Source organism: Anser cygnoides, chromosome 2, assembly GCF_040182565.1.
Source record: "Anser cygnoides isolate HZ-2024a breed goose chromosome 2, Taihu_goose_T2T_genome, whole genome shotgun sequence".
NCBI classification, from domain to species: domain Eukaryota; kingdom Metazoa; phylum Chordata; class Aves; order Anseriformes; family Anatidae; genus Anser; species Anser cygnoides.
In genome coordinates this window covers 72814663-72838797 of record NC_089874.1, presented here as the reverse complement: position 1 = coordinate 72838797, position 24135 = coordinate 72814663, and the positions used below count along the sequence as shown (strand labels likewise).

Genomic DNA, 24135 nt, shown 5'->3' with positions numbered 1-24135 from the left:
CCACAAATCAAGTTGTGTCTCTTTATGCCTTCTAAATCACCAGTAATGAAGATTCTGCCCTTTGTAATTTACCTGTCAGTGCTTTGGAGATCCAGACCCAAATCCATCTTGCTCAGCCCTGCAGTGCCTGCATGTGTAGCTCTGGATCTTTTCTGAAGCAGCACTGTTGTTTCAACGTGGAGGAGACTAAGACAGACATTCCCCAGGCCTCCTCACTTTTTTCTTCACTCTATTTGTTATACATATATTGCTGGGATGCTGAGAGGATGCAGGAAAGATGGGTCTTAAGATACTGGAAAAAATGCACTAAGTGAAGGATCAGATAGGATTACCTGCTGCCCTGCCCTGAGCTGTATGTTGACGATCTCAGTAGCAGGATAGGCAGAGGATGAAAAGAGAGAAGAATGTGGCCCACTTGACTGCCATAGCAGAGAATTTCAATATACCCTTTGTTCGCTAGGTTTTATTTTGCACACGCAGGAATCCAGGTTTCTCTGACATCTAAATTCTTGGCCTTTTGCCACCGGTATAAGTAACTAGCATTTGTTATTAGTAAGAGAGCGCTTGTCCTATTAGAAGTCCATCCTTCTTCACATTCTGTACTTGCTATTGATTACATTTACACAATCATACAGTCTATTTAAGCTTGTACTTTGAGGAAAGTGATAGTGCTTTACATTAGGAAGTGTCACTTGCTAGATTCACATATGGCAGTTGCATGGTGAGTTGAAAAAGAAGCAATCAAGGGCTGTGTGTGGGAGTTTCTGATTTGTGCCTCGGAGTTACTGCCTCTCTGCCAGGTACAAAGGCAGAGCCAGAACAAACTCTTCTAGAAAAAAAATAACACTATTTTTGCTGCTAACACATAACGAAGATCAGGGATCAGATTTCTTATGTCAGTCATGTTATCTTTTTAGCCAACTCCAGACTGTATTGCAGACCATCTGATTTTTGCTGCCTGCAGTCCAGCTTCTGGTAATTGCTCTGCCCCAGAATGAGCATTCAGCTGAGCAGAAACAATCTGATCCCAGAGCCTTTGTATTTACTCCCCCAAACATGAAAACAACTCCAAAATCCATATATGAATTATAAGCTTAAAACTTTGCCTCATACCACTTCAGAGCATGGAAAATGCTGATGATCCATGATTTTCACTTCATTCATTCATCAAATTCTTGGGATAGTGCATCCAGGAAGAAGAAAATCACCATGTATGTCAGGGTAGGCATCAATCTCTGACACACTATGGCAGTTCTCATTTTCCTACAGACTTTCCAAAATTGGTACAGTTATGATGCAACTCTTCCTCTGAAAGACTAAGTGAACAAATACACCTCAGCCAGTAATGTTTTATGCTTTAGCTTAAGAACCTATGCTGTGTAAACTGCTATTTTTGCCATCACAGATAGAGTCATCTTAGTAGCTAAAAGGACAAAGGACAATAATGTCTTATTTTGCCTTTAAGATGAATAATGCATCCTTTACCTCCTGATTTCCACCCACTAAACTCCTTAATCATTGCTGAGCTACTATCAAGGTTATTACCTTCATCCACATAATCTAATCCCATTTTGATGCCTTTTGGTCTTGCTCACATGCTGTAGCAATGAGCTTCACTAACTTTCCAGTCACTGCAAGATAGGTTATTCCCTGAAGACCTTTAAACCTGCTCCCCAGTGAATTTCACTGGATATTCTTGTGTCGTGGCTGCCCATGGCAGTTTCTTATACACTTTCTCCGTGTTCTCCACAGCAGACCTCCATGGCACCACGCACCTGTCCCTCCATAGCCACTTTTTCCCCCCTAGACTGAAGAATGCGACTTATTCTCCTGCTGTAAAAACTACATCTATCATGCTTTTTGCCCTTTTCTGAGCTTTTTCTAATCCTACTGTGTCCTGGTTGAGAGTGTGTTCAGAACTGCATAGATTTATATAGGGACATAATATTTAACCTCCATTCCTTTTCTGCTCTTGTCTAGTCTTCCATCATGAGGGAACTGAAACAACATTTATTACGCAGAGGTGGTATCTTCTATATCCTGGCTGAAACAGTTTTGGTTACTGAGGATTCAGGCTCAGATGAATGAGAGGATACAACCAATAAAAGAAAAAAAAATGAATGAAATAAAATTAGTCAATCAGGTTAGAATTTAAAGGAAAGAATAGTGTGATAATAAAAAAGCAAAATGTATGCAAGTTTTCCTAGCACAGTATTTGGGAGGGGCAACAACAAAAAAAAATCATATTTTTTTGCTAAGCTGTGGTTTGAAAATGTATCACCGAGGTAACCGTACTAGAAATTTAGGGTATGTCTATGCTGCATATTGATAATTTATCCAGCTGAGCTCTGTGCTAATGCAACTATACTGCTTATAATACTTAAAAGCTAACTAGTTTAGGGCTCTCTTTGAAACCCCTTCACCAAATTGCACTGTGCAATAGAAACTAAAAAAAAATACAAATAAAAAGTCTTCAGCACTGCAGGACACCTTGAAAGGGAAAGTAACACCATTATCTCCTTTATACCAATGGAATAGCAGCTATTGTGTCTTTACAGGCATGGGGTGTTGAATAAACCTTGCAGAAGACCTGCACCAGGCCAACCTATGCAGCCTTACTCTGCATAGATGAAGATGCCTGCTGACTCCAACAGAAGTGCTCCCAGGCACAAAATTAAATCCAGGCATATGGGTCTTTTGCAGCAGTAGGCCTAAAATTGGTAACCCCCCCACGCATGGAAAGCTATCTCTGCAGTAGAGCCCATGCAAGATAATATGTTATCAGGGCGACAGGGCCTGACACACAGGGGTGCTGTACCTAAGATGCAGCAGTTACTACACACTTGAACTCACCCTAACTCTACACGGGATCAAAATTTAAGAGACAGACTGTGTCTCAGACAAAAATGCAGATGGAGCATGGGGAAGGCCTTTCTCCATTAGCTTTGGTCTATTATTTCTGCCCATAACAGAGAACACCAGTTTGTGCACAGAGGGTGGGTGATCGCTGAGGGCACAGATTTCTCTCCAGAGAGGAGTCCCACACTGGCACACAATCCTTTCCGTTTCTAAAGCCCTTGGCCACAAGCAAGCCCCACCTGTCTTGCACAGGCCAATTGATGTGCCCCTAAATTCACGAGGAACAGAAAACCCTGGGTTGCCAAGCCCCCTCTGAGAATGCAGTGATGATCAGAGTCGAGGGACGCATTTGAACGTTTCCAAGGAGCTCCTCACTGAAACAGGCGCAGAGTAATCATACCTTCTGGACGCAGGCATAGCTATCCCAACAGGCCAGCCTGGAAGAAATGTGGTATTAAATTAACAGCTACCCATGACACACAGAACTGACATGATGGCTGATGTATTTTTGGCCTGATTTCCTGTCTGTCAGCTCCCTTTAGTGAATTTTTTCTTTAGCTAATTTTAACCAATTTTGAAAGAAGGGCTGAAGTCTCACAGATAATTATATTTTTGTAAGTTTCAGGGATGTGGCAGCTGGAGAGAGAAGAAAGACCAAAATTAGTGCTTTCCATTAAGGAAAAGGCAGGCAAAACTCAGCCACTATACATACACCAGCGAGCCTGAGACAGCTAACGAACCTGTACACATACAGCTGCAGACTAGCATCATCTGTGTTCTCTCTTGTCCAATAAAGCTGGTAAGAAGGACATGGAGATGCACTAGCAGTTTTGCACTGGTATATGTGTCAGGATACAAATTCATAGATGTCCAGTTTTAAATAAATTCTGCTGTTCTCATAATAGTTCCTATGGTTTTGTTGAGGTACTGGTAGTAGCAGAGTATCTACTGAAATTAGGATTATTTGTGAAGATGCAGTCAAAAATATCTACCTTATTGCAGAAAAATGCAATTATCGCACCTCATTAATTACTTTTATTTGTGATCATTCTGTTTTAAACTTTTAATCCCACAGTTATTAGATCATAATATTGGACCATGAATTTTGTAATTATTAAAAAGGAATTCAAAGTTTCTCAGGCCAATTTTCTGTTGTGTTAAATTAAGGGAAATTGTGGTTTGTCTTTAAATTAAAACCAAAAAGAAAAACAATGCTTCAGAAATAAAAATGTCATTGTTCAAGGAAGAGTAATAAAGTATGAATGCTTCTTCATCATCAGACTGTTTTATAAATGAGCAAGAACACTGAAGCCAATAAATTACCATTACCCAAGCTTCATAAATCCTCAGTGGTTGGGTTTTACCGTGTAGTTTAAGTGTAGTGTAGTAAGATCTCAGAAGAGGCTAAGAAAGATTCATTTGGTGGATTTATAGGCAGAGAAGAGGTCTCTGCACTTTCTCAACAATTACTTGCAAAGTCAATATGGAAAAAGTTGCCCATTATGAAAATTGGTGGTTCTATAAGACAGCTCTCTGTAAGTGAAACCGTAAGAAAAAGCCTTGGGTTACTCAGTAGAATGAGTAGGTTTTATCTGCCCATTTTTCAAGCACAGCTTTGCTAGCAGGTTGGAACAGGGAATCAAAACAACAACAACAAAAAAATAAAAGTAAGGTCAGCATAGGTACAAATACCAAATATCGCTGAAACTTGGAAAACAATTTAAAAAGTGAAAAGTGGAGGAGTTGACCAAAACAGGAGGCAAAATAGGTGGCATGAATCGTACAGGGAGTTACCCAGTGACAGGGAACACAGATGGGTTCCTCCTGTACTGACACAGCTCCTTGATGAAACAACACCCGGAACCATAAAGGATATACACCAGCACAGTTTGAAAGTGGAAAGCCAGAGAAAATAAATAAATGTCTAGTCTATAAATATGAAATGAAACTGTTGCTGAAAAGGGCTTTGTGCATTGTGGAAGGCAAGTGTAAGCTTGTCTGCACTGTCCTACAATTAGAGTGTGGGAGAAATGTCTACATTTGGGTACAGCAAAAAATTCACCAAGTCTAGGTCTCATTAACTACCAGTGAAATCTGGACTTCTAAGTACTCCAATTTCCTTAAATTTGGAGCCTGTATTACTTACATGCTTCTGCTGATTTTTACCTTTGAGTGAAATTGTAAACTCAACAGGCTGGAGACTGTCTTACATTTATCTCCTTAACTGATCCCAAAATACAAATTGTAGCTCACCGTCCATTTCTAAAAAGAACAAAAAGACAGACCTCTCCAGCAATGGGCAAATGAGAGAAAGCCACCATGCCTGAGCTCAGAGCCAGACCCGGGGGGAAGAGAGGGGCTGTAGGAAAGCTGTTGATTAAACTTTGCTTCTACTAAAGTAGGCTGATGGAGGGCATCATTATCAATAGGAAACATGTACTTAAGTTAAAATTTAAAAAAAAAAAAAAAAAAAGTTGTTTCTTGTATTCATATAACAAGGAAGCCATTTGAGTACGTCAGATTAAGAGTATTATTATATGCTGTCACGGGGCGTCCTTGAAGGCAACCCATTAGATGAACAACATGCAGTATGTGATAGCATTCAGAGCACAGCTTTTACTATTCCATGCCTTTGAACAGTGCTTGGTGACCTTGGATATTCTGATCAGGGATATGGGAGGGCTGTATTAAGAAGAAATTATTAAATATTGATTTTTTCTCTCCTGGCATTGGGCATCAAGATAAATGCCACAAATTCATCTATCCTGTTGAAGCTCACCCAGAAAAGGTGTTTCATCAAGTTCTGGTGCATAGAAAAGGAGACAGGGACAAAGAAACAAGAAACTTTTGCAGCTTTTCAAAAAAAAAAAAAGAAGTCTTTGTCAGACTTCTGAGCAGACCCTTAAAAAAGCTTCTGCAACCAGTATTAGCTCAGTTACCACACTGCTCTCCTGTTACACTCCCATCACAGATTTATTCATTCACTCATGGAAGTGATCCTAATACTAAGACCACAAAAATTTTGAGACTTGCAGAGGGAAATCTGCAAGTGCTTATGCCATGCTCAGGAACTTTGCTGATCCAAAACTTGGTAGTTGTCTCGCTTCCCCCTGAGCACAGTCCATGAACTTTCGGACCAGGGACTCCTGGGTCAAACTCAGTAAAACTTGTGGCACCTTGATGCTAAGCTAGCACATGCTGCAATGCTTATGGTTAATTTCACACTTAACATATCTTTTCAGGAGTTCTCAAGACAGAAATCCTGAACTTTATTATTTTATTAACTGCCAGCAAGGGAGTGCCTTCACTGATTCTCTCATTCACTCTAAATTAATGATAAAATAATATGTTGCCACAGAGTTGAGCTGTGGATTTTAAGGCCAGCATGACTTTGTCCAGAACTGGATGAATTCCAGGGCTGAAGGAGAGGAGTGAGCCAGAACTTGTGACTGCATCAGAGCTCAGCTGCAATTCAAACTAGGATAGTCTTTCTGGCACCTTCAATGCTACTGGATCCACTTTACAAAGGGAAGGATGGAGGACATTTTAATGATTTATTCAAGCCATAGTCAGGTTGCTCACAGTTCTCTGCTGACAATGCGACATGTTCCTTTGAACCAGGGCTTCAGCTTACTGACATTTTTCCAGAAAACTGGACCAATTGACCTCTTTGGAAGAGTCACAGCTCAAAGAGGTGGTGCAATTTTTGCTCTTTGGAGTTTTAAGAACCCAGCTGGATAAAGCCCTGAGTAACCTGGTCTAACACCATTGTCTGCCCTACTTTGAGCCTGAGGTGGGACTAGAGATGTCCCAAGATCACTTCCAACCTAATTTATCCTATGATCCTGTGAAAATGTTCAAGACTTGCAAACAAAGTCCTCTGTAATTTGTTCTCCCAAATAGGAGATGAGTTGTTTTTTTTCAAAAATTAAATTCATGAAAAATTCCTATTTGCTCTGTATCCTATTCAGATACGCCAGTATGGATTAAACGGCATTTGGTTGATCTCAAAGAATGGATGCTCACTTCAACCTCTTGAGACCCAAGCCAAGTTCTCTGTTTCATTTTAAATGGTGACACAGTGGTTATTTGCAGTCTGTTTAAGCCTAGTGGGCTGAAACCTTAAGAAAAAATTGAGGAGGGAGTTCATCAATAACAGCTGCTGGTGAAAAGAGCGAAGAACCCTCCCTCACAAGTCCCTCAGTGAGACTTGCCAGAGCTTTCTATAAGAATCTGCTGAGGAGCACAGGGAGACACCTGGGAAGCACAGGGCTAAAGTAAGCCTAATCTTCACGTGCAGTTTATACCATTTCAGGCTCTTTATAAAAGCAGGTGTTTTCAGCTAGAGGTGAATCTAACAGCCATTGTCACATATTGGAACATATAGGCAAAGACAAAGCTGAGTGTGCATGGGGTGAGGAGTGGCAGCTTGCAAAGTTTTGGCAAAGTTTTTTTGTGGTATGAAGAGTCCTGAGGGATTTTTGTTTCTGAAAGGAATGGAAAAGACTCATCTGGAAGTCATTCTGGGGCATTACAGAGGCAGTACAGACTGCATAAAACACTCTTTGAACTCTCTCACAAAGTCAAGAAGCCAATTTAAGTAAAAAGGGACTTTTGGAGGTTACTTAGTCCAGCTTCCAAAGCTGAATATCTCCAAACACAGAGATCCCACAGCCTTTCTGGGCAATCTCTTCCAATGCTTGACTGCCCCCCTGTGAAGATCTTCCTTCTACCTGGCTGGACTTTCTCATGCTGTGACTTGTGTCTGTTGCCTCTCACCCTTTTGCTGTGGATATCTGGCTACATCTTCTCTATAATTTCCCATTATTCAGTTGCAGACAGCAATTAGACTCCCACTCCACACCTTCTCCAGGATGAAGAAAGCACCACATCCTGCCTTTCCTTGTATGTCACATGCCCCAGACCCCTACCTGTCCTAGATGACTCGCTCCAATTTCCAATACCCCTCTTGTGCTAGGGACTCAGAACTGGGCACAGTGCAGTAGATATGGCCTAGCAAGTGCAACTCAGAGGGGAAAATCCACCTCCCTAGTCTTGATGGCGAAGATCCTGCTAACACAGCTTAGTCTGCGGTTGAACTTCAGTGCCACCAAACGCATGGCTGCTGGAGACAGGAGTAGCCAAGTGGTTCCATGTGGGCTGGTAACAGGAAGAGAAACGGAATTTTTTTTTTTCCCTTTCCCTCCAGGTTTCTCCATGCTTCACACCAGCACCTCTGCCTGCCCAGTCACTAGCCTGGAAACAACTAGGAAAAGTTGTGGGCATCAGAACAGATTATACCAGGGTCCCAAACAAATTTTATGGCTCTCACAGTTCAGGCTTACATAAGAGGTAGACAAGCAAAAACATCAACCAAAAGATGGGCTGACAGAGCATGCATCATTCATGTCTGGTGAGAAAAGTGACTAATGGAGTACAGTAAAAAACTAAAATCTGCACTATTTACTCTTTTGTGCAATATCTGAGCTTAACTCATGGCTGGAGTACTGTTAAATTGTAGCATGACAAAAATTGGAAATGTCAACTATGATGCTGAGAAAACCAACCCCGAATCAAAATTTGGACATCTTGCCTCAAATAGGAATTTTCATTGTAATTCCTCTCCCTTCACCAAATTTCTCTAGAATGGTATTATTCTTTCTTCTCAGAGAGTATAATGTAAGCTTGTTCATTCACTTTTAACTTTGGAAACTGTTATTAAAAACTGCATTTTTTTTTCCTTCTTCAGGTACAGTTTCTATCACATGTATTTGTAGTAAGTCATGTTTTGCCCTATGACTAGTCCTGTTTATTTCTGGGATGACAGAAGTGGCAAATTTTGGCCCATAATATCTGTATGCATCAGAAAAAGTGAAAGAGAGACAGCGAGAAGTGGTTAGAGTACCATGTATTCTCAGTAACCACCCACATATGCCTGCATACCCACACAAGTCTCTCTCTACAAAAAGTTATTAATTATATTTTAAAGATCTAGAGGTTTAATCAATCTGCTTTGGAAGAGCTGGTTACAGAATCAGTTTAATTCCCTCATTACAACTGGTCAAATAAAAAAAAAAAAAAAAGATCCTATTATAGAGAAAAAGATCTGCTAAGAAGCCTAATAAAGACTATGATGGAGTCTAAGTTGCCTTCACTTTTTTTTTTTTTTCCACACTGTCTGCTTTTATTTCTTTCATCAGTATTGGCATAAAGTTCCCAGACACCTAATTTCCAGGCTTCCATATTCTCCTTTTACAAGCTAGTCTGTCCTCCATTATTTTTCAGTGAGCACTTTGCATCATAGGGTACCAGCCCAAAAAAACCCTGAAGACATTAGTTAAATTTAAAAATCAAGCAAACAAAATCCCTTCAAAACCTACTCGCAAAAGTAGAGATTAAGCACAGAAAGGTTAACAGGAGTCCAAAAGGTTGATTTTCCAAGAGATATGTGAAGCTTCTAGCTGGATGGAGATTAAAGTTTCCAGACACAAAATATCTATCCCAGGCTAACCTTATTTCTAGAGCAAATGTTCCCGCTGTCTTCAGCGGGTTTGGGCCCTACCTGGGGGGAGCCAGCCCCAGACCTCTCTTGGTGGTGCTTCCAGAAACTACACCAAAACACACAATAAGAAAAAACACGATACAGGTATATACATATATATATATATATATATACATACAGATACATGCGGACTTGACTAGAACAGCGGTGGACTGTCCATGCCATACAGACTTCACAGAATCTTAAAAACAAAATAACACGCTGTGTTCAGACTACATCTCCTTCCAAGCAGTTTGATGCTGAGGGCCAGTTCTTGTACCATGAGTACAAGGACAGCCCCTTTGCCTGTGGAAGACTAGATAGTGTCACCAGCATGAAACTCCTGCTCTGTCCCAGTAACACCAGCAGGCTGGGGAAGACAACTCTAATTCCGCATCTGCCCAGCTTCCAGATCCAGTCTGTTCTGCCCAGTTCATGGCATGAGCTTCCCACAAAACAGGCTACCCAACTGGGCTTGCCACTTGGACCTTACCTACAGCGCAGCATGCGCCAGCCTGTTGCATAATGGCAAGACAAACGTCAATAGTGAGAGCTGTGAACTGCGTAGTGTAGACCGGGCTAAGATGGAAAAGTGAAAAGAGCCTCTCTCATTTGTCCATACCCCATTAAGCTCCACTGCTCTTCTGCCTTCCAACCTACACCAACCTTTCTCCTCCTCATTTGAGTTAAGATCACCCACCAATTCCTACAGAGCTACCAAATTTGATATATTCACAGCTTCTTTCCTTTGCTGTATCTCTGAAACAGCAGATGACCAGCCAGCAGCAGTAAATGAGAAGGCAGCACATTTTGCAGCCCATCCCTGCTGTCTGAGCAGCAGAGAAATTTCTGAGCATGCAGGCAACTGGGTGACTTCCAAGTACACATGGCCTCCTCTCCCTTTTCCATGTTTGACACATTCACATTTACTTTTGTTACTGGCAGACCCCTGTAGCTTGACTTCAACACCACCAAGGGAGAGGGCTGGAGAAGCTTGGACCACTACAGAAGCTCTTTGGTTGGATTACTTTCTCACTAGTGAAACACAGCGTAGCACGGTCGTAACACTCACCATAGCACTAGTTATCAGAGTGAGACATCTTTCACCATGAAATCCATATAGCCCAGAAAATCCAGAAGAGTGTTACACAGACCATTTTACAGTGACATGCAACATTAACATGAAAATACTTTCCCACTGGCTTTTCCCATGTCAGCAGGTGAGGCATTGCCACTGGCACACCTGTACAAATCCAACACACAGCTGGGACTTTCTGCTGCCATGGTACAGCAACATCTTCCCTCCCAGCAGGTAGCTGAAAGGTAAGCGGCTTGTATCATGTAGCATGCCCTGCTGTCAACCTTGGTATTCTATCCTGTTTTCTTCAGCTGGCTCAGCAATAAAATACGTAATCATGCTGGTGCCTGAATCATCACTGGACTCTGGAGATAAACGGCCTGGGTCTCCCTCTGCAGAACCATTGCTCCAGGCTCTTTGCAGTCTCAAGTAGGCATTAACACCAGCATGTGTCCCCTGCATACAGTGCCCCGCTTCCACTCGGGTGTTTTACAGAGAGATAAATTGGTTCCACCACCTACTCTGCTGCAAGTACTCACACATCCTAGCTCTTAAGAGGGACTCTGAGTCCAGCAGAGCCTCCCTCCTGGAGGTGTGGCACTGCGGGAAGGGAAGCCAGCCTGGGTATTGCTCTTAGAGCGATCGGGAAGGGATGTCTGCTCTTGTGATTTCATTAGAAGAGCCTCTTCCCCCAGCAGTGGTGATTCCAGGAATATTTAAGTAGAATCAAGGAGTGATAATGCCTATTATAATATTAATACATTTTTATTCCTTCTCCTCCCATCAACTTCCACTCCTCAACGTCAGCAATTAGCACATCCGATGAGAGATTCAGCGAGGAAACAATTTCAGGTTAAGCACATCACGTACTGACTCACTGCCACGAAGCGCTAGCCTTCGACAGAATTCCTGGTGAAGGACAATGAAATATTCATCAGCCCATATTTGTAAATGGCCCAGCAACACACTGAGTAAATGACCTCTGATGAAGCGCCTCGCATTAAAATGGAACAGCAGCCAGCTGAAGCAAGGGAGCTACAAACTACGCATGTTTTGTCAGCACAGACAAGCAGCAAACACAAACAGAAAGGAATCTAGTTGGACTCATCATCCTGACAGGGAGAAACAAATGAGGAGCCAGCCTGTTTACTTCAGAGAGACCCACTGGTAGTGCTTGCCTGAGGCCAGAGCGGCTAAGCAACATTTTACTCCCCAGATGCTGGCCAGCATCAGTCACCCCTGGTCCCTTGCACCTCCACTGAAGCATCAACGCTACCGGTCCTTAACCAAGGGACCCGGTCCCTAAGATTGCACACATAAGCCCGTGCCCTCCAGAGCAAACAGGGTGCCCAGCACTAGGCAGAAGCAGCCCCACAGTTTGCATTTCTTGCCTTACCCACACATTTCAATGTGAGCCCCTGTGAGGGGGCTGTGAGGAGGGAAGGTTGTGGGTATGGGGTGTGCCCAAGCACTGCTCTTTGCCTGGGGTGCAATGGTGTGGTGATGATTTCGGGAGCGGAAGGGTGGATTTTCTGTCCTGCTTTCAGCTCTCATCGTTATTCAGGATGCGTGATTTCCAGGGAGGTTGCCAGCGCTGCACTGCACCGCTTGTGACGGTTAATCCTCGTACGGGAAAGCTCCACAATGGAAATTGTGAGGAGAATGCAAAATAAATTAGGAAAACCCAGCAAGCAATCGTCAGCCTCCACAAAACGCAGAGGCATGCAGGTTCTGCCTCCCCCAGACCTTTTCCAAAGCGCTTTCTTGAAATCAAGCTTTAAAATACCCATCAGTTATTGCCCTGGGGCCTTGCAGAAAGGTGAGCTCCTACCGCCAGAGCCTGGTTGGAGACGCAGACCCGTTTTTAGCATGTATGTATTAATTAAACGTGCAGCGATGAGGCACATCCCCGTTCAGGCCCAGAGGCCCACAAGGAGCAGAGCAGGCAGCGCGTGCAGGAACTCGGGCAGACAGCACCATCAGGTGGCTCGTGTGGAAAGCGATGGGCAGAGACACCCAGGGCTGCCACCATCCCCAGCCGCACCCTGCCACCCTCTTGGCCATCCCTGGCCTCTCTTCATCCCCTTCCAGGTTCTGAGAGAGCACAGAGGTCCTCCCGGAAGGATCGCTGTGGGTCCAAAATTACACAGAAAGCTTCGATGGCAGCAAGGCACAGCCATGGAAAGCCTGAAGGGAAAGCTTCCCTTTCCCCCACTGTGCAGATCCACAGATCCGTTGTCTTGTCCTTTTTATTGCTGACAAGTGTATGTATCTCAGCTTTACTACATAGTTTAACTAACATGTTAACAAACTACCTGCTCGGGGCCACCAGAGTGCTGGTCTGAGCCAAGTCTCCATCCTTCCCTTCAGCCTCTTCAAATTTGGGGGGCACTGGCAAATTAAAGTTTTCACTTTGAAAACTATCCCCAGTGAGCAAATCCCTGTGGAGCCACCTCCACCTGCCTCTCTAGGGAAGATGAAGGATACTCTGTTCAGCCTCAAGCAGGTGCTCTTTCACCAAAGACTGCCTTTGAAACAGCAGCTGCTTCAGCATCTTTGCTGCCTGCCCTTGTTGCTCACATATTTGGCGAGTGTAAACTGGGAGCAGGAGCATTGCCCACCTCCTGGAGTCACACAGCAGATATGGCCCCAACATGTGTGGTGTTTAGGAGCTGGATGAGCATAAAGATAATGAACAGCAATTGAGCTCCTAGACTTCAGACCTCGAGTATGCTGCAGCCTCTGCCCTCAGCCTCACACCTGTGGTCCTTACCTGACCCCAAAAAGACAGGAGAGTACTGGATGCAAGAATCTGAAGCAAAATGAAATGCTATTTCACCTACAGTTGTGCAATGACTATAACCATACCCACCACATTGTTTGTGCTGCCAAGGGAGAGACCCATCCAGTCTTAGTCGCTTTTCTTATACATGGATGTTAAAAGATTTTTCTTATACATGGATGTTAAAAGATTTTTCTTCATAGTGTTCTCCACTCCAATGAATAATTATTTCTAATTGTCTCCTAGGAGTACTTAGGTAACCTAATTAGAAATATGCATAAATATATTTACTTGGTTGTGTCTTTGTTTATGAATGTATATATTTTTATAACATAAATATGTCTTACATTTATGTAAGATATATAAATAAATATATCAATACACATACAAATTTATGCATTCACAAATTTAAAGGAAAACTATCCATACGTGGTTACTCAGCTCCTTTAGGAAACACCACAACTCAGAGTTTCAACCTTGAATGCACACAGTTAGATCCTATCCCAGCTGCTTGAAAATCAGGACTTTTCATAGCTACATTTGTGCTTATGCTTATAGAAGGGTTGATTTACGTACCCAATTTTGGGCCTCTAATTTTCAAAAATTTGTGGCCTGAACAGGAAGTCCTGTGTTTCCAGTTATAGTGCCCCAAGGGGCACTTCTGTGTGAAGTGCATCATTCAGTCACCTTGAAGGGACGTTAAAGCATTGAAAGTTGTTGACAGCCCATCTCAAAATCTCTGCCTCCTGTAATAAAGAGACCTCCAATTCCCAGATATGTTCAATGCAATAAAGTTTCTGAACATCCCACATAAAGATGATAACGGAGCACCTAACACAAAAGATGAAAAAAAGAGGAAATGAGATTATATTTCCCATCATGGCATCCACATTAAGCTCAATAGCTGCTTATTTCTGCTATAATTGTGCCAGAGTCATTTTGAATTTCGTTTTCTTTATGCACCTTGCTCCAAAGCTGAGCTACTTGGGGAAAAACAATACACAGAGCAGCACTTAAATGCACACAGCAACGTTTCACCAGTTGCTGCTAATGATGTCAGAGGAGGTCAGGTGGGCATAGAAGTATGAATTATCCCTACTTTTGTACATTTTTGAGTGACTAAACAGTACCCAGGAGAACTAAAGTCTTCCTAGGACAGCAGGAGCAAAGAAAGCTAAGGAGGAGGAATGCCTTTTTTCCTGCCACCTTAATTCTCTTTGCTTGCAAGCCCCTCCTCAGCCCTTGCCTTTGGTTTTACTGTAAAAAGAGAACGTGGTGCTAAGGAAAGTCAGCTTGCAGCAGCGTTGGTTCATGGGAAATCCTGCAGAAGCCACCTCCAGGCACTTCTGCAAGTACATTTCTATGCTGGGCTGTCAGTTGTGCTGCTCTATTCTAAGAGTAGAGCCATGGAGCAAGATGCTTGGGGTGGATTCGTTGGCAGATCAGTAGGGACTCATAATATCCCTGCCAAATTCATTTTCTCATGTGACCAGAGCTTGACTTGGAACATGGATTTCCTACAGAGACAAGTTTGAGCAGTGCCAGGAATTTGAAGGCCAGGTGGTCTGCAAAGCTTCTCCCCAGGCTCTGCAATCTTATTTCCTCATGTCATTCTTTCCAGCCAGCACAGAGCTCGGGCTGGGGTGCTCACATCAAACTGAGTCTTAAAAACCAATGCAATCACTCCTTCCCACCACCACCTATCCTCTGGAAAAGATTGCAACAGAAGTGGGAGGAAAGAGGAGCACGTTTCTGCTAGGAAACAGATTCAGACAGGCTTTGACCAAGACTGCTAGTGAAACTTTTCTCTGCCAGAGGAAACTCTAAAGAAATCCCACTTTTTCATCTCAGCAACATCCAAATTGGGCTTAGCTAGTGCAAACTGTCATGTCCTTGCTAACTTAGAAAGCCTGTATTTACTTCCTACCTGGGAATGAAAGCTATCATGCAAAGACAGATAGATGGGCTTTTCTGAAGAAAGCTATCCACAGCCACGCTGGTCTCTTGGGACAAGACAGCCCATATATTAATTTTAGATCTCTGGCAATCCATATACTAGAAATAACTTGTGGCTCTGATCCATACTGACTTCTATTAAGGAAAGAGAAGCTAGAATGAGCTGGAAGCTCTCCCAGATGATGCTCTCTGAATATCCATTGAGAAAAAGCAGCCTACCCTAATACACTACTCTGCCCTATCCCTAAGAAACTCTTATGAAATAAAGCAAGTTTAGCTTTCTGAATAGGCTCAATGACACTGTTAGCATTATAAGGTGATACTAGGCCAGGACCTGGACCAAAGATGGTGCTTTTCTCACTGTTTTGTCTCAGCAGCAACCAGGGTTAATACACAGTTTACACTTGTCTCCTTCTGGAGTTTTTAATCTTCTCATACTGCTAAGGAAGGATCCCTGCTCTCCAACCCCTGACACGGAGCAGGACTAGCAGTCTCATCCTAAAATGGCTCCTGTCATTCTTTCTGGAAATGTTAAGAGAAGTGGAAGTGGCCCTTCTCATGTATAATCCCATATCTATAATTGCTGCCTTGTTGGCAAATCCCAGTCACAGATTGCACTCAGCTCTATCCCACCCTCACATCAGATGCAATCCACACCAACCTGTGCCTGTCAGAGTGCCTGGCTGAGGTAGCTGGGCGGAGGAGAACTCACTTCGCGTGCTCCCCCAGGAGACTGAGCAAAGATTTCAGCAAGCCTGAAAAATCCCTCTGAAACCATCCCTGCACCAGCTCTGTCCTATGTTCCTGAGGAAGGGATGTAGTACCTCCTTCCTCCCAGCTAGGAGAGAGAAGATGGTACTAGACCATACTCCCTCCTGTCAGATTTAGATTTGGTTGCAGCAGCTGAGCTCCCCCTGCACAATTACAATAATGCTCAATACAGAGGGAGGCATATCTTCCACTGAAGCAGTATTTGAAATAACAGCACAAGCCACCAAGAAACTGACCTCCATGCGTTCTCTTCACTGGCATCATGCTGAAGAAAAAGTTCAAAAATCCTGTGTTTCTACAGTTTGAGACCTGCTGGATTAATTCAGAAATTGCTTCATGGGGAGCATCTGCAAACTGCCTTACCAGACACCACTTCTGCTGGAAGAACGTAACTGGAAGAACGTCAGCAGCAGCTATCAAATTCATTTGCATCAGAAACTTTTTGGCAGTAGGCTGACCAATCTGAAATTCAGTCCCTGAATCCATTAGAATCCAGTTTAAACTTAATCTTCCCTGAGCTCTAGTTCCTTCGCCCCCGTTTTCCAGGCATTCAAACAAACCCAACTTCACCAACCATCAATCAGAAAGAATAAATATAGGATAGCGAACACTTGGGTATCAAAATGCAGCCTCTGCAAGTGGCAAAGTAGGTTGATGAAATCCAGAATTATTGCCTAATTTAAAAGCCCTACTTTCTTGCCTGGAAGGGTTGAGCTGGTTGTTCTCAATGTCTGTTGTTGGTGAAAGACCTCTGCCTCCCTTTTACAGTGTTCTCGGAGCACACCCTTCCTTCCATGCCTGCCAGCATTTGATTACAAGAACATTTTTAAAGATTTCATGTCATGCCTGTGTGGAAGTCAATTTGATCATTTTAGGAGAGAGAAACTATCCATGATAGGTGATCCAGAAGCAAAAGGTCAACTATTTTGGACATTCTTCCCTGCTTGTGGATCATTATTCAAGCCAAAATCGTACTGAGGTTCCAAGTTCTTGTGTTACTATGAAATTCCACTGTGTGCATTTTTTATTTTGATATCTACGGGTTCCAATTCATGTCCCTGTATTTGAATCACCTATAAACACAATTCATCTGTAAGGCCAGAAACTCAAACATCAACCAGTGCCTTGCTAGGTCTGCTCTGTCAGAAGTCCCTGGGCTGTATTATGAGAGGAATGCCTGGACACCACTGAGCATTTCCCAGGCAGTGAACTGAGCTTATTCCACCAACTCGCTTCCCCATGAACACAGGAAACTCCATTAGCCAGGATGGAGAAATGCTCGTTTTCAACAGACTTCCAACAGCCAACACCACGCCCCAGTCCATCAGTCCCAGGCGTGGGTGGCTGCTGTTCCTTGCTGCCTAACCAGCACCAATCTGCATCAATCCAAAGTTGTGCATCGGCATTGCAGTGCTGGCAAACAAATTCACTCCATCCAGGAGGGTTAGAGGTTTTGATGCAGACCACTGACCCCACTGCAATCCTCATTCCAACACCAAGGTAGACATAATGCCTGGCCAAACAGCTGCTCGTTAGCGCAGCCACAAAGCAGCACAGAAGAGAGTGACTTCTGACATAACGATACCTGCCAAGCTCATGCTAAGCCACAGGCTGATTTCTTAACTACATAAGGTTTCCCACCAGAGCAGTTCCTCACCACGTTGCTGCCACTGCCATGCACTGAGAGGCAGTCCACATTCTGGGAGACAGCACAACAGCACCAAACACCCTCTCACCCCTTTGAAGTTTGAGGTTTCAAAGCTTCTCCCATCTTGGACTTCATCTGAAAAAACAGAGGACATCCTGTGGTAGCTCAGAGTTTGTTAGCCCAGGATAAAAGTGGATACAAGTCCCTGCTTTGAATTCCAGCCTCACAAAAAAAGTTTACCAGCCCATATAGGCTATTGTGGAACAGGAGTTCTCTGCTAACCACAATGCTTATTGCCATCACTGAGATAACTCCCCTTCTAGTATGCATGTTCCCACCAAATTGTACCATAAGAAGCTTTGGATTCAGTGAAGTGGTATTTTCTGAGAGAAGTATTCACTAGGAAACTTCCACCCACCTCAAAACCTGCCTGTCACAGTAACAGCTCCACGCAGCTCCTGAGATGGGCTGGTGGAAGCAAGGAGGGGAGATGCAGAAGCAGACGAATGCTTTTCTCTTTGCACCAAAGCTGTTTCCACTGCTTCCACCCCTACTACAGTTGGAGAGACCACGTAGCTCAAAGGACATAATTTCTTTTTAGTCTTAGGCTCGTGTTCATTTGCATCCGAAACAGGCAATGCAAACATGTGTAAATGTATACATGTATACATGTACAATTGCTTCTGCTCTGAGCAGTGCTAAGCCTGCCTCCCTCCTTCCCATTCCCATATTCCAAGGCACACACTGCAGGAGGAATGGGCACACTCGGCAGCACTCATCCAAGACAAATGGCACAGCCACATCACACGTATGGCTATCCTCTTCAGAGAACACCAGAACAAACTTGTCTTACATTTCTTTCCCATATGCAAATGAAGGACAGGGGAATATTACACAGGTACCACCTTCCTGCCCCAGTCCTACCATGGACAAACATTTGCTGCTGCTCACACACTTTTCCCTCTGGAAGAAAGGTGAGAGAAGAGTCCAGGCAGGACACAAGCTAGTTCTTTGCTTGGGGTTGACCACTGAGTTTGCATTGCTAGAAGGGCCCTTGGTACAGCAGGGCAAAAACAAGGGCAGTAAAAGAATATAATGATAAATGAAAGCTGGAAGCCAGACAAGCACTCATGTCTGGGTACCACCCATTGGCTTCATAACTATGTTTCAAATGCCTCTGCTACTGACAGTAGAAGTCTACAAGCTTATCTTCCAGCACTTTAGAAAGGAGTTAAATAGAGCTTTAACAAATATTCTGTGTTCTTATATGAAGACACTATATAATCACAGCACAGAAATTGCATGCATCTTTCAAATATTGGATGATGTAAATGTAAGGATTCAAGTGTTAAAATCTAGACGTATTCAGCATGCTTCCTTCATGACAGCAGCTTAATTTTGCCCTTTCTCCATGACTGGCCATCAGTTTCTTCCTGGAAAAGCTTTGTTTTTAACCAGAAGGAAGCTGTGTAAGGCTTTATTTTTACATGTACCTACAACAGCTGCATGGCCTTCACTGTAGGTTGATGCAATGTACACCCTCTCACTTTGTAGCAGACAAACCAGTCTGTGTCTCACAGTGTAGACTCCAGGTGAATACTGAAAAGTTGTAACAATGTACAACCTTAATATAGTTTTCTGAACATTTAATGTAAGTGATATAAAGGAGAATGTCCTTAACTTTTCTCCATACCACTGGCTAATTCCTTCTCCTGAAAGCTTTGATTTTTAAAAAGAACAACCAAATTTAGGATGGCATCTAAGATAGCGGTCCACTACTATTTAAGGTGTCAAAGTGATTAAAACCTGACCTGTATAAAGCTACACAGGCTCACGCCGTACACCAACCAGCAGCAGGTACTGCTGAGAAGCAGCCAACCCCAGACAGCCACAAAGGGCTCGTGCTCACGGCCTGCCAGGGCTGAGCAAAGCTCAGCTTCATGGTGCCCAGAGAAAGCACACAACAGCAGCCCCATCTGCGAGCCTAGCTTGTATAAAATTTTGTCGCTGTGTTCAGCGTCTCAGCCTCCGACTCTCGCTTTGCTCCCGGAGCACTTGCGGGGACAGTGGGCGCTCACAGGTGCTGCGGTGACAGCTAAGAGGGCCGGTGGGTCCCAGAAGCCTTCCCACACGTGAGCCCAGTCAGGCACACTGCTGGCAGTGCTGCAGCTCAAACACCCTCCTAGCACCATGCAGAACTCACCTCTGCTCAGGTACAGTTGGAAAGGGAATGGGGTGGAGCATTAGCTTTCGTTGAGGACAAATGAAATACAGTTTTCACTTTTCTAAGCCATGCTGTATTTTAACTAGAATATTAGAAACTTTAGTGAAAGTACAGTAGGAAAAGCTGACTTTTACAGTTAGTGAAGGTATCTCCTCTGAAAATCTCATCTATCTTGTCATCTTTTACTCATGGGAGACCCACACAGAGACATCTGAAGAAGAGAGCTTTTGTTCAGAGGGAATTGCAAGAGAAAATAAATCAGTGAAATTTTTAGTGCAAAGTTTTCTCTGTAGAAATGTTTCATTGTACAATACAGGAGTACCCAAAGATACCAAAGGCAAGAAGAAATAATTTTGTTTGAAAGAACAAACGTAAACTTTTTTTAAAACTCACCTTACACTGGACTTGCACATTACAGTAAAAATTCTTTAAAGAAGAGAAACTCAAGGGGAAACCCGGTTGCAGAGATGAGGTGAAGTGCTATCCAGGCCTACATTTGGAAAAGTTTTGCAAACACAACTACTTGGCTAAGGGTAAATAAAAAACAACATACCCATAACTATTGTGCAAAAGTTGGAGTGCAGGTACAGTTGTATGAATGCAAGAAAGAGGCCCCACCAGAGCATCGGGTCTCATGACCAGCTAAAGCCTCTGCAGGGAACCCAGAGAGTAATTAAAGCAATTCAAGGGCAAGGATGCTGTGTGAGCAAAAAACAGAGCATGAAAAATATGTAGCTTCGTTGTCCTGGTATGCAGGCTGTGCCTTGGATATGAAACTACTTGCATTAATTGGAGGCAGGTAAAGGAATCAAGGCTACAGGAAGATAATTTGCCTTAGTGAGTGTATGAAATCTGGAGAAATAAGAAAAAAAAGGTATTGTCAGTATCAACTAGATAATTGTAGGGGAGCTTTAAGGATGCAGTCTTTGGGTCTTAGAAGATCTACCTTTACCTAAGCAACTGTACCAGTAACACTACATAAGACCAAGACTTGAGTAAAGGTATTGGAAACACCAAATTTGAGAATGGAAGTAGCAGAATCAGGGCCAACAATGAAAAAAAAATGAGGTGAGTTGCATATTTGCAAGGATTTTGGGTAAAGAAAGGAAAGTGGTAAAAGCAGCAAAAAAGGCAGGTTCTGCAATGTAAAAAGGGGGGAATAAGGCATAAAATTAGGCAAAGGTCAAAAGAGGGTGGGATCTTCTGACAGCAGGAGCTCAGACACCTACAAACTTTAGTGAAGCTACCTGTACACCCAAGCCCACCAGGATGCTAGAGAAAACCCCCATGGATAACTCATACGACTCTCCATCAGCGGTCCATATCCAAAAGACTCAGTGGCGAGAATAAAGAGGGACAGGCTCACACCCTGGCACCAAGTGGGTGGAAAGAAAGGGTGACAGAATGATAATAGCATAGTTGGGTTAATCTTAAAAGATTTGAGAATGATACTTAGTAGTTTTGTAGTTATAACTGCAAAATAATACAATTGTAAATTAATGATAGCAGCGTCTCTTATTCATAATATCTATCATTAGGCTACTTAATAGTATGTGGCTTAATCAATATTGCTGTCTATTAAAAGTTATGACTCAAGCTTGAAATCTAAAAGGGAAGAGGTGGACCTGAAGTAATGAGGAAGAACAAGAAAAAAGTCTCTTTATTGCTATACTTTCTCCAAGGAGCTGCTACTGGTTATTGTTAAGAGGTTAGAGACGTGAGAGGCTAGTGGTACAAGCTACTGGTAGGGGAGGATTTGCTCACATAACAATCTTGTATCACTAAAACCAAGAAGTAGTTAGAAAAAAACAAGAAGACATTGATATAACATTTACCTGCTTATTAGTCTCTCTTCGTACTTTTTGCTCTTTCCATTTATATTACAGATGTAATTTCCTTGTTAAGTAACAAGCATTTTCACTCCTTAGTACTGCAGAAGCACCCAAATAAGGTGAAAAGTGCTCTAGAAATACAAAGCCACTTCCTCTCTTCAAGTAAATAGCTTTCCTTACAGGCATTTTGTGCTGCTTATCTCCATGGTCAAAGCCTCCAATCAGATAAAGAAACATGCTTGTTGGCCAGCTAAGCAAGCTGCCAAAACAGAATTCCCACTGCCAGCACTGATACCACTTCATTTAGATGTAGTTTCTCATCCCACAGGCTTTGGCTGTTTGAAGGGAAAGCAGTTCTCAGAACAGATGGAGTTGGTAATAAAGCACTTTCTAGGAGATACAGGGATTACACAGGGAATGAAATGGCGAAACAGCGTCTGGAGTACATGTTGTAAACTAAAACCACCCAAAGTATAATTCCCTTCCCACTGAGAACAACGTAGTGGGGCAAACTGGAAGCGGCAGCACAGCTTTCCAAAACGTTCACCATCATGGCTGCTTCCCCTCAGAAGGGCGACTATTGAAACTACTTGAGACACTTTCCAACCTCGCACCCACAAAAAAATCTTGTGATTTGTCATTTTGAGTCAGTGTCAGGAGCACTGCCAAAAAAAGGATGAAGTAGCTTTCTCAAAAGAGCAAGAGAGAGTCTATGCAATAGACGGAGAAACAGTGCAGGCACTTGTCTGTGTATAACAGCGCTTCTGGACTCATCTACAAAGTCACATTTCATTTCTGCTAGGACATCTACACCAACCGTCCTGGTTTCAGTGAAGCAGGAAAACCCATATCCTGAAAGTCCACTGATGTTCTGCTCTCCCAAGCTCGTGCTTAGACTGAAATCTCTGCAAGGCACGGCCTAGACTTTTGGACATCAAGAGAACAGCCACCACAGCGCTTCCATGAAGATGAAAAGCTGCTTTGAGTCAGCACTTCAGCAGTCACTGACGCTGGAAACACGGTGCCAGCAGGATGGGGTAGAGAGAGGCAAGGAGGGTAAAGAACAAGACCAATGTCCAGGTAAACCATTTTGGTCCAGACCAAGGCTCCATTCTGCTAGTAACCTGCCCCAGTGCTGTCTGTGAACAGGCATGCAGAGAAGAGTAAGAGCAGGGCAAGCATCTATAGTATTTCTCCCACATTTTCCCCTCTTCCAATGATTTTCATCTCATAAGAGGTCTTAAGCCTAATATGGTTTATTTGTTGACACCCCCACAGTGGGTCTCTCTTTCAAGCATTTGCCCTATTATTTGGTTTTCTTTGTTCATTATTATTGAGCATCATACTGACGTTTCAAAGGAAGGACCATGATGATGTCACTCCTAAAAAAAAAGAAAAGAAAAAAGAAACAGAAGTTATGTTCTCAGTTCTGACTTGCAGTGCTTTGCATTTTGTAAGGAGTCACTACATCCAGTTCTCATTTTCTTCATAGACCTTAGTGGAAAGGGACTTTTACTCTACATGATTCAAGTTTAAATGCATGATAGCAATCCTGGACATTGTCTCTGCTTATGGAATTGTGCTAGCTTTCATCAGCTATCAGCTGGGTATCACCAGAAGTCCAGTCAAACCAGACAGATCTGTAACTCAAATCTTTTTTTGTATGATCTGTACACATGTGCTATGCCTAAGGACAGTTGCCTGGATTCTCACCCTGGCCCTGGACATTTAACTCACTATTATGATAGCAACCAAAAACATGAAGCAGGCCTGAAGCTCATTATTCAAAGCAAGCAAGGTCTCTTGGACTGCACTAAACTGGTTTTTCAATTTAATACATCCTGGCTGAAATACTGGCCCCCTCTTTAATCTATGGGATTACTTTTGTTACCTTCATTCAGGCTAGGATTTCACCTCAGGAACAACTCTACTGTGTAGCATTATTTTATAATTATCTTGTCAGGTGATCTCCTGTTTGCTGAAGTACATAGGCTTTTCCCTCTTCAACTTTACTCAGTGACAGAGCAAATGATACTTGTAGCCTTTGGAGCAAGAAAGACTGAGATGGCCAAAGCAATCTTTTATTCGACTCCGTCACGCTACAGAGCCAATTTCTTCTCGTCTCCAGCTCAGAGAACGCTGTTCCAGACTTTTCCTTTATGGTTGAGTTTAGCTTGTAGGTTTTTTCCAGTTAATACTTTGTCCAGGAAAGTCCTTTTTGGCAACTGGGTTTTGAAATTCTGTTCCAAATCCTGGATCTCAAACTGAATCAGAGAATTTTACTGGGGATGAGGCAACACTCCCTCCTTTCCTTACTGATCATTCCTTGCCATCTGCAACAGCCACCTTTTTTTTTTTTTAAAGCTGTGCTTCATCCAAAAGCTAGCATGAATAACAAATGCAGTGTCAGTACTGGACAGTTAAACAATCAGGAAGACAGAAGG

At 43.0% G+C, this 24135-nt stretch overlaps 1 long non-coding RNA gene across 1 annotated transcript in view; it reads right to left on the bottom strand.

Annotated features, from left to right (window-relative positions):
• LOC106034886 (uncharacterized) overlaps positions 1–24135 on the bottom strand; it is a 116771-nt gene that overhangs the window by 43545 nt on the left and 49091 nt on the right. The window contains exon 3 of the long non-coding RNA XR_010829430.1: positions 21695–23073. This is a non-coding gene — a long non-coding RNA (uncharacterized lncRNA). The remainder of the gene's footprint in view (positions 1–21694; positions 23074–24135) is intronic.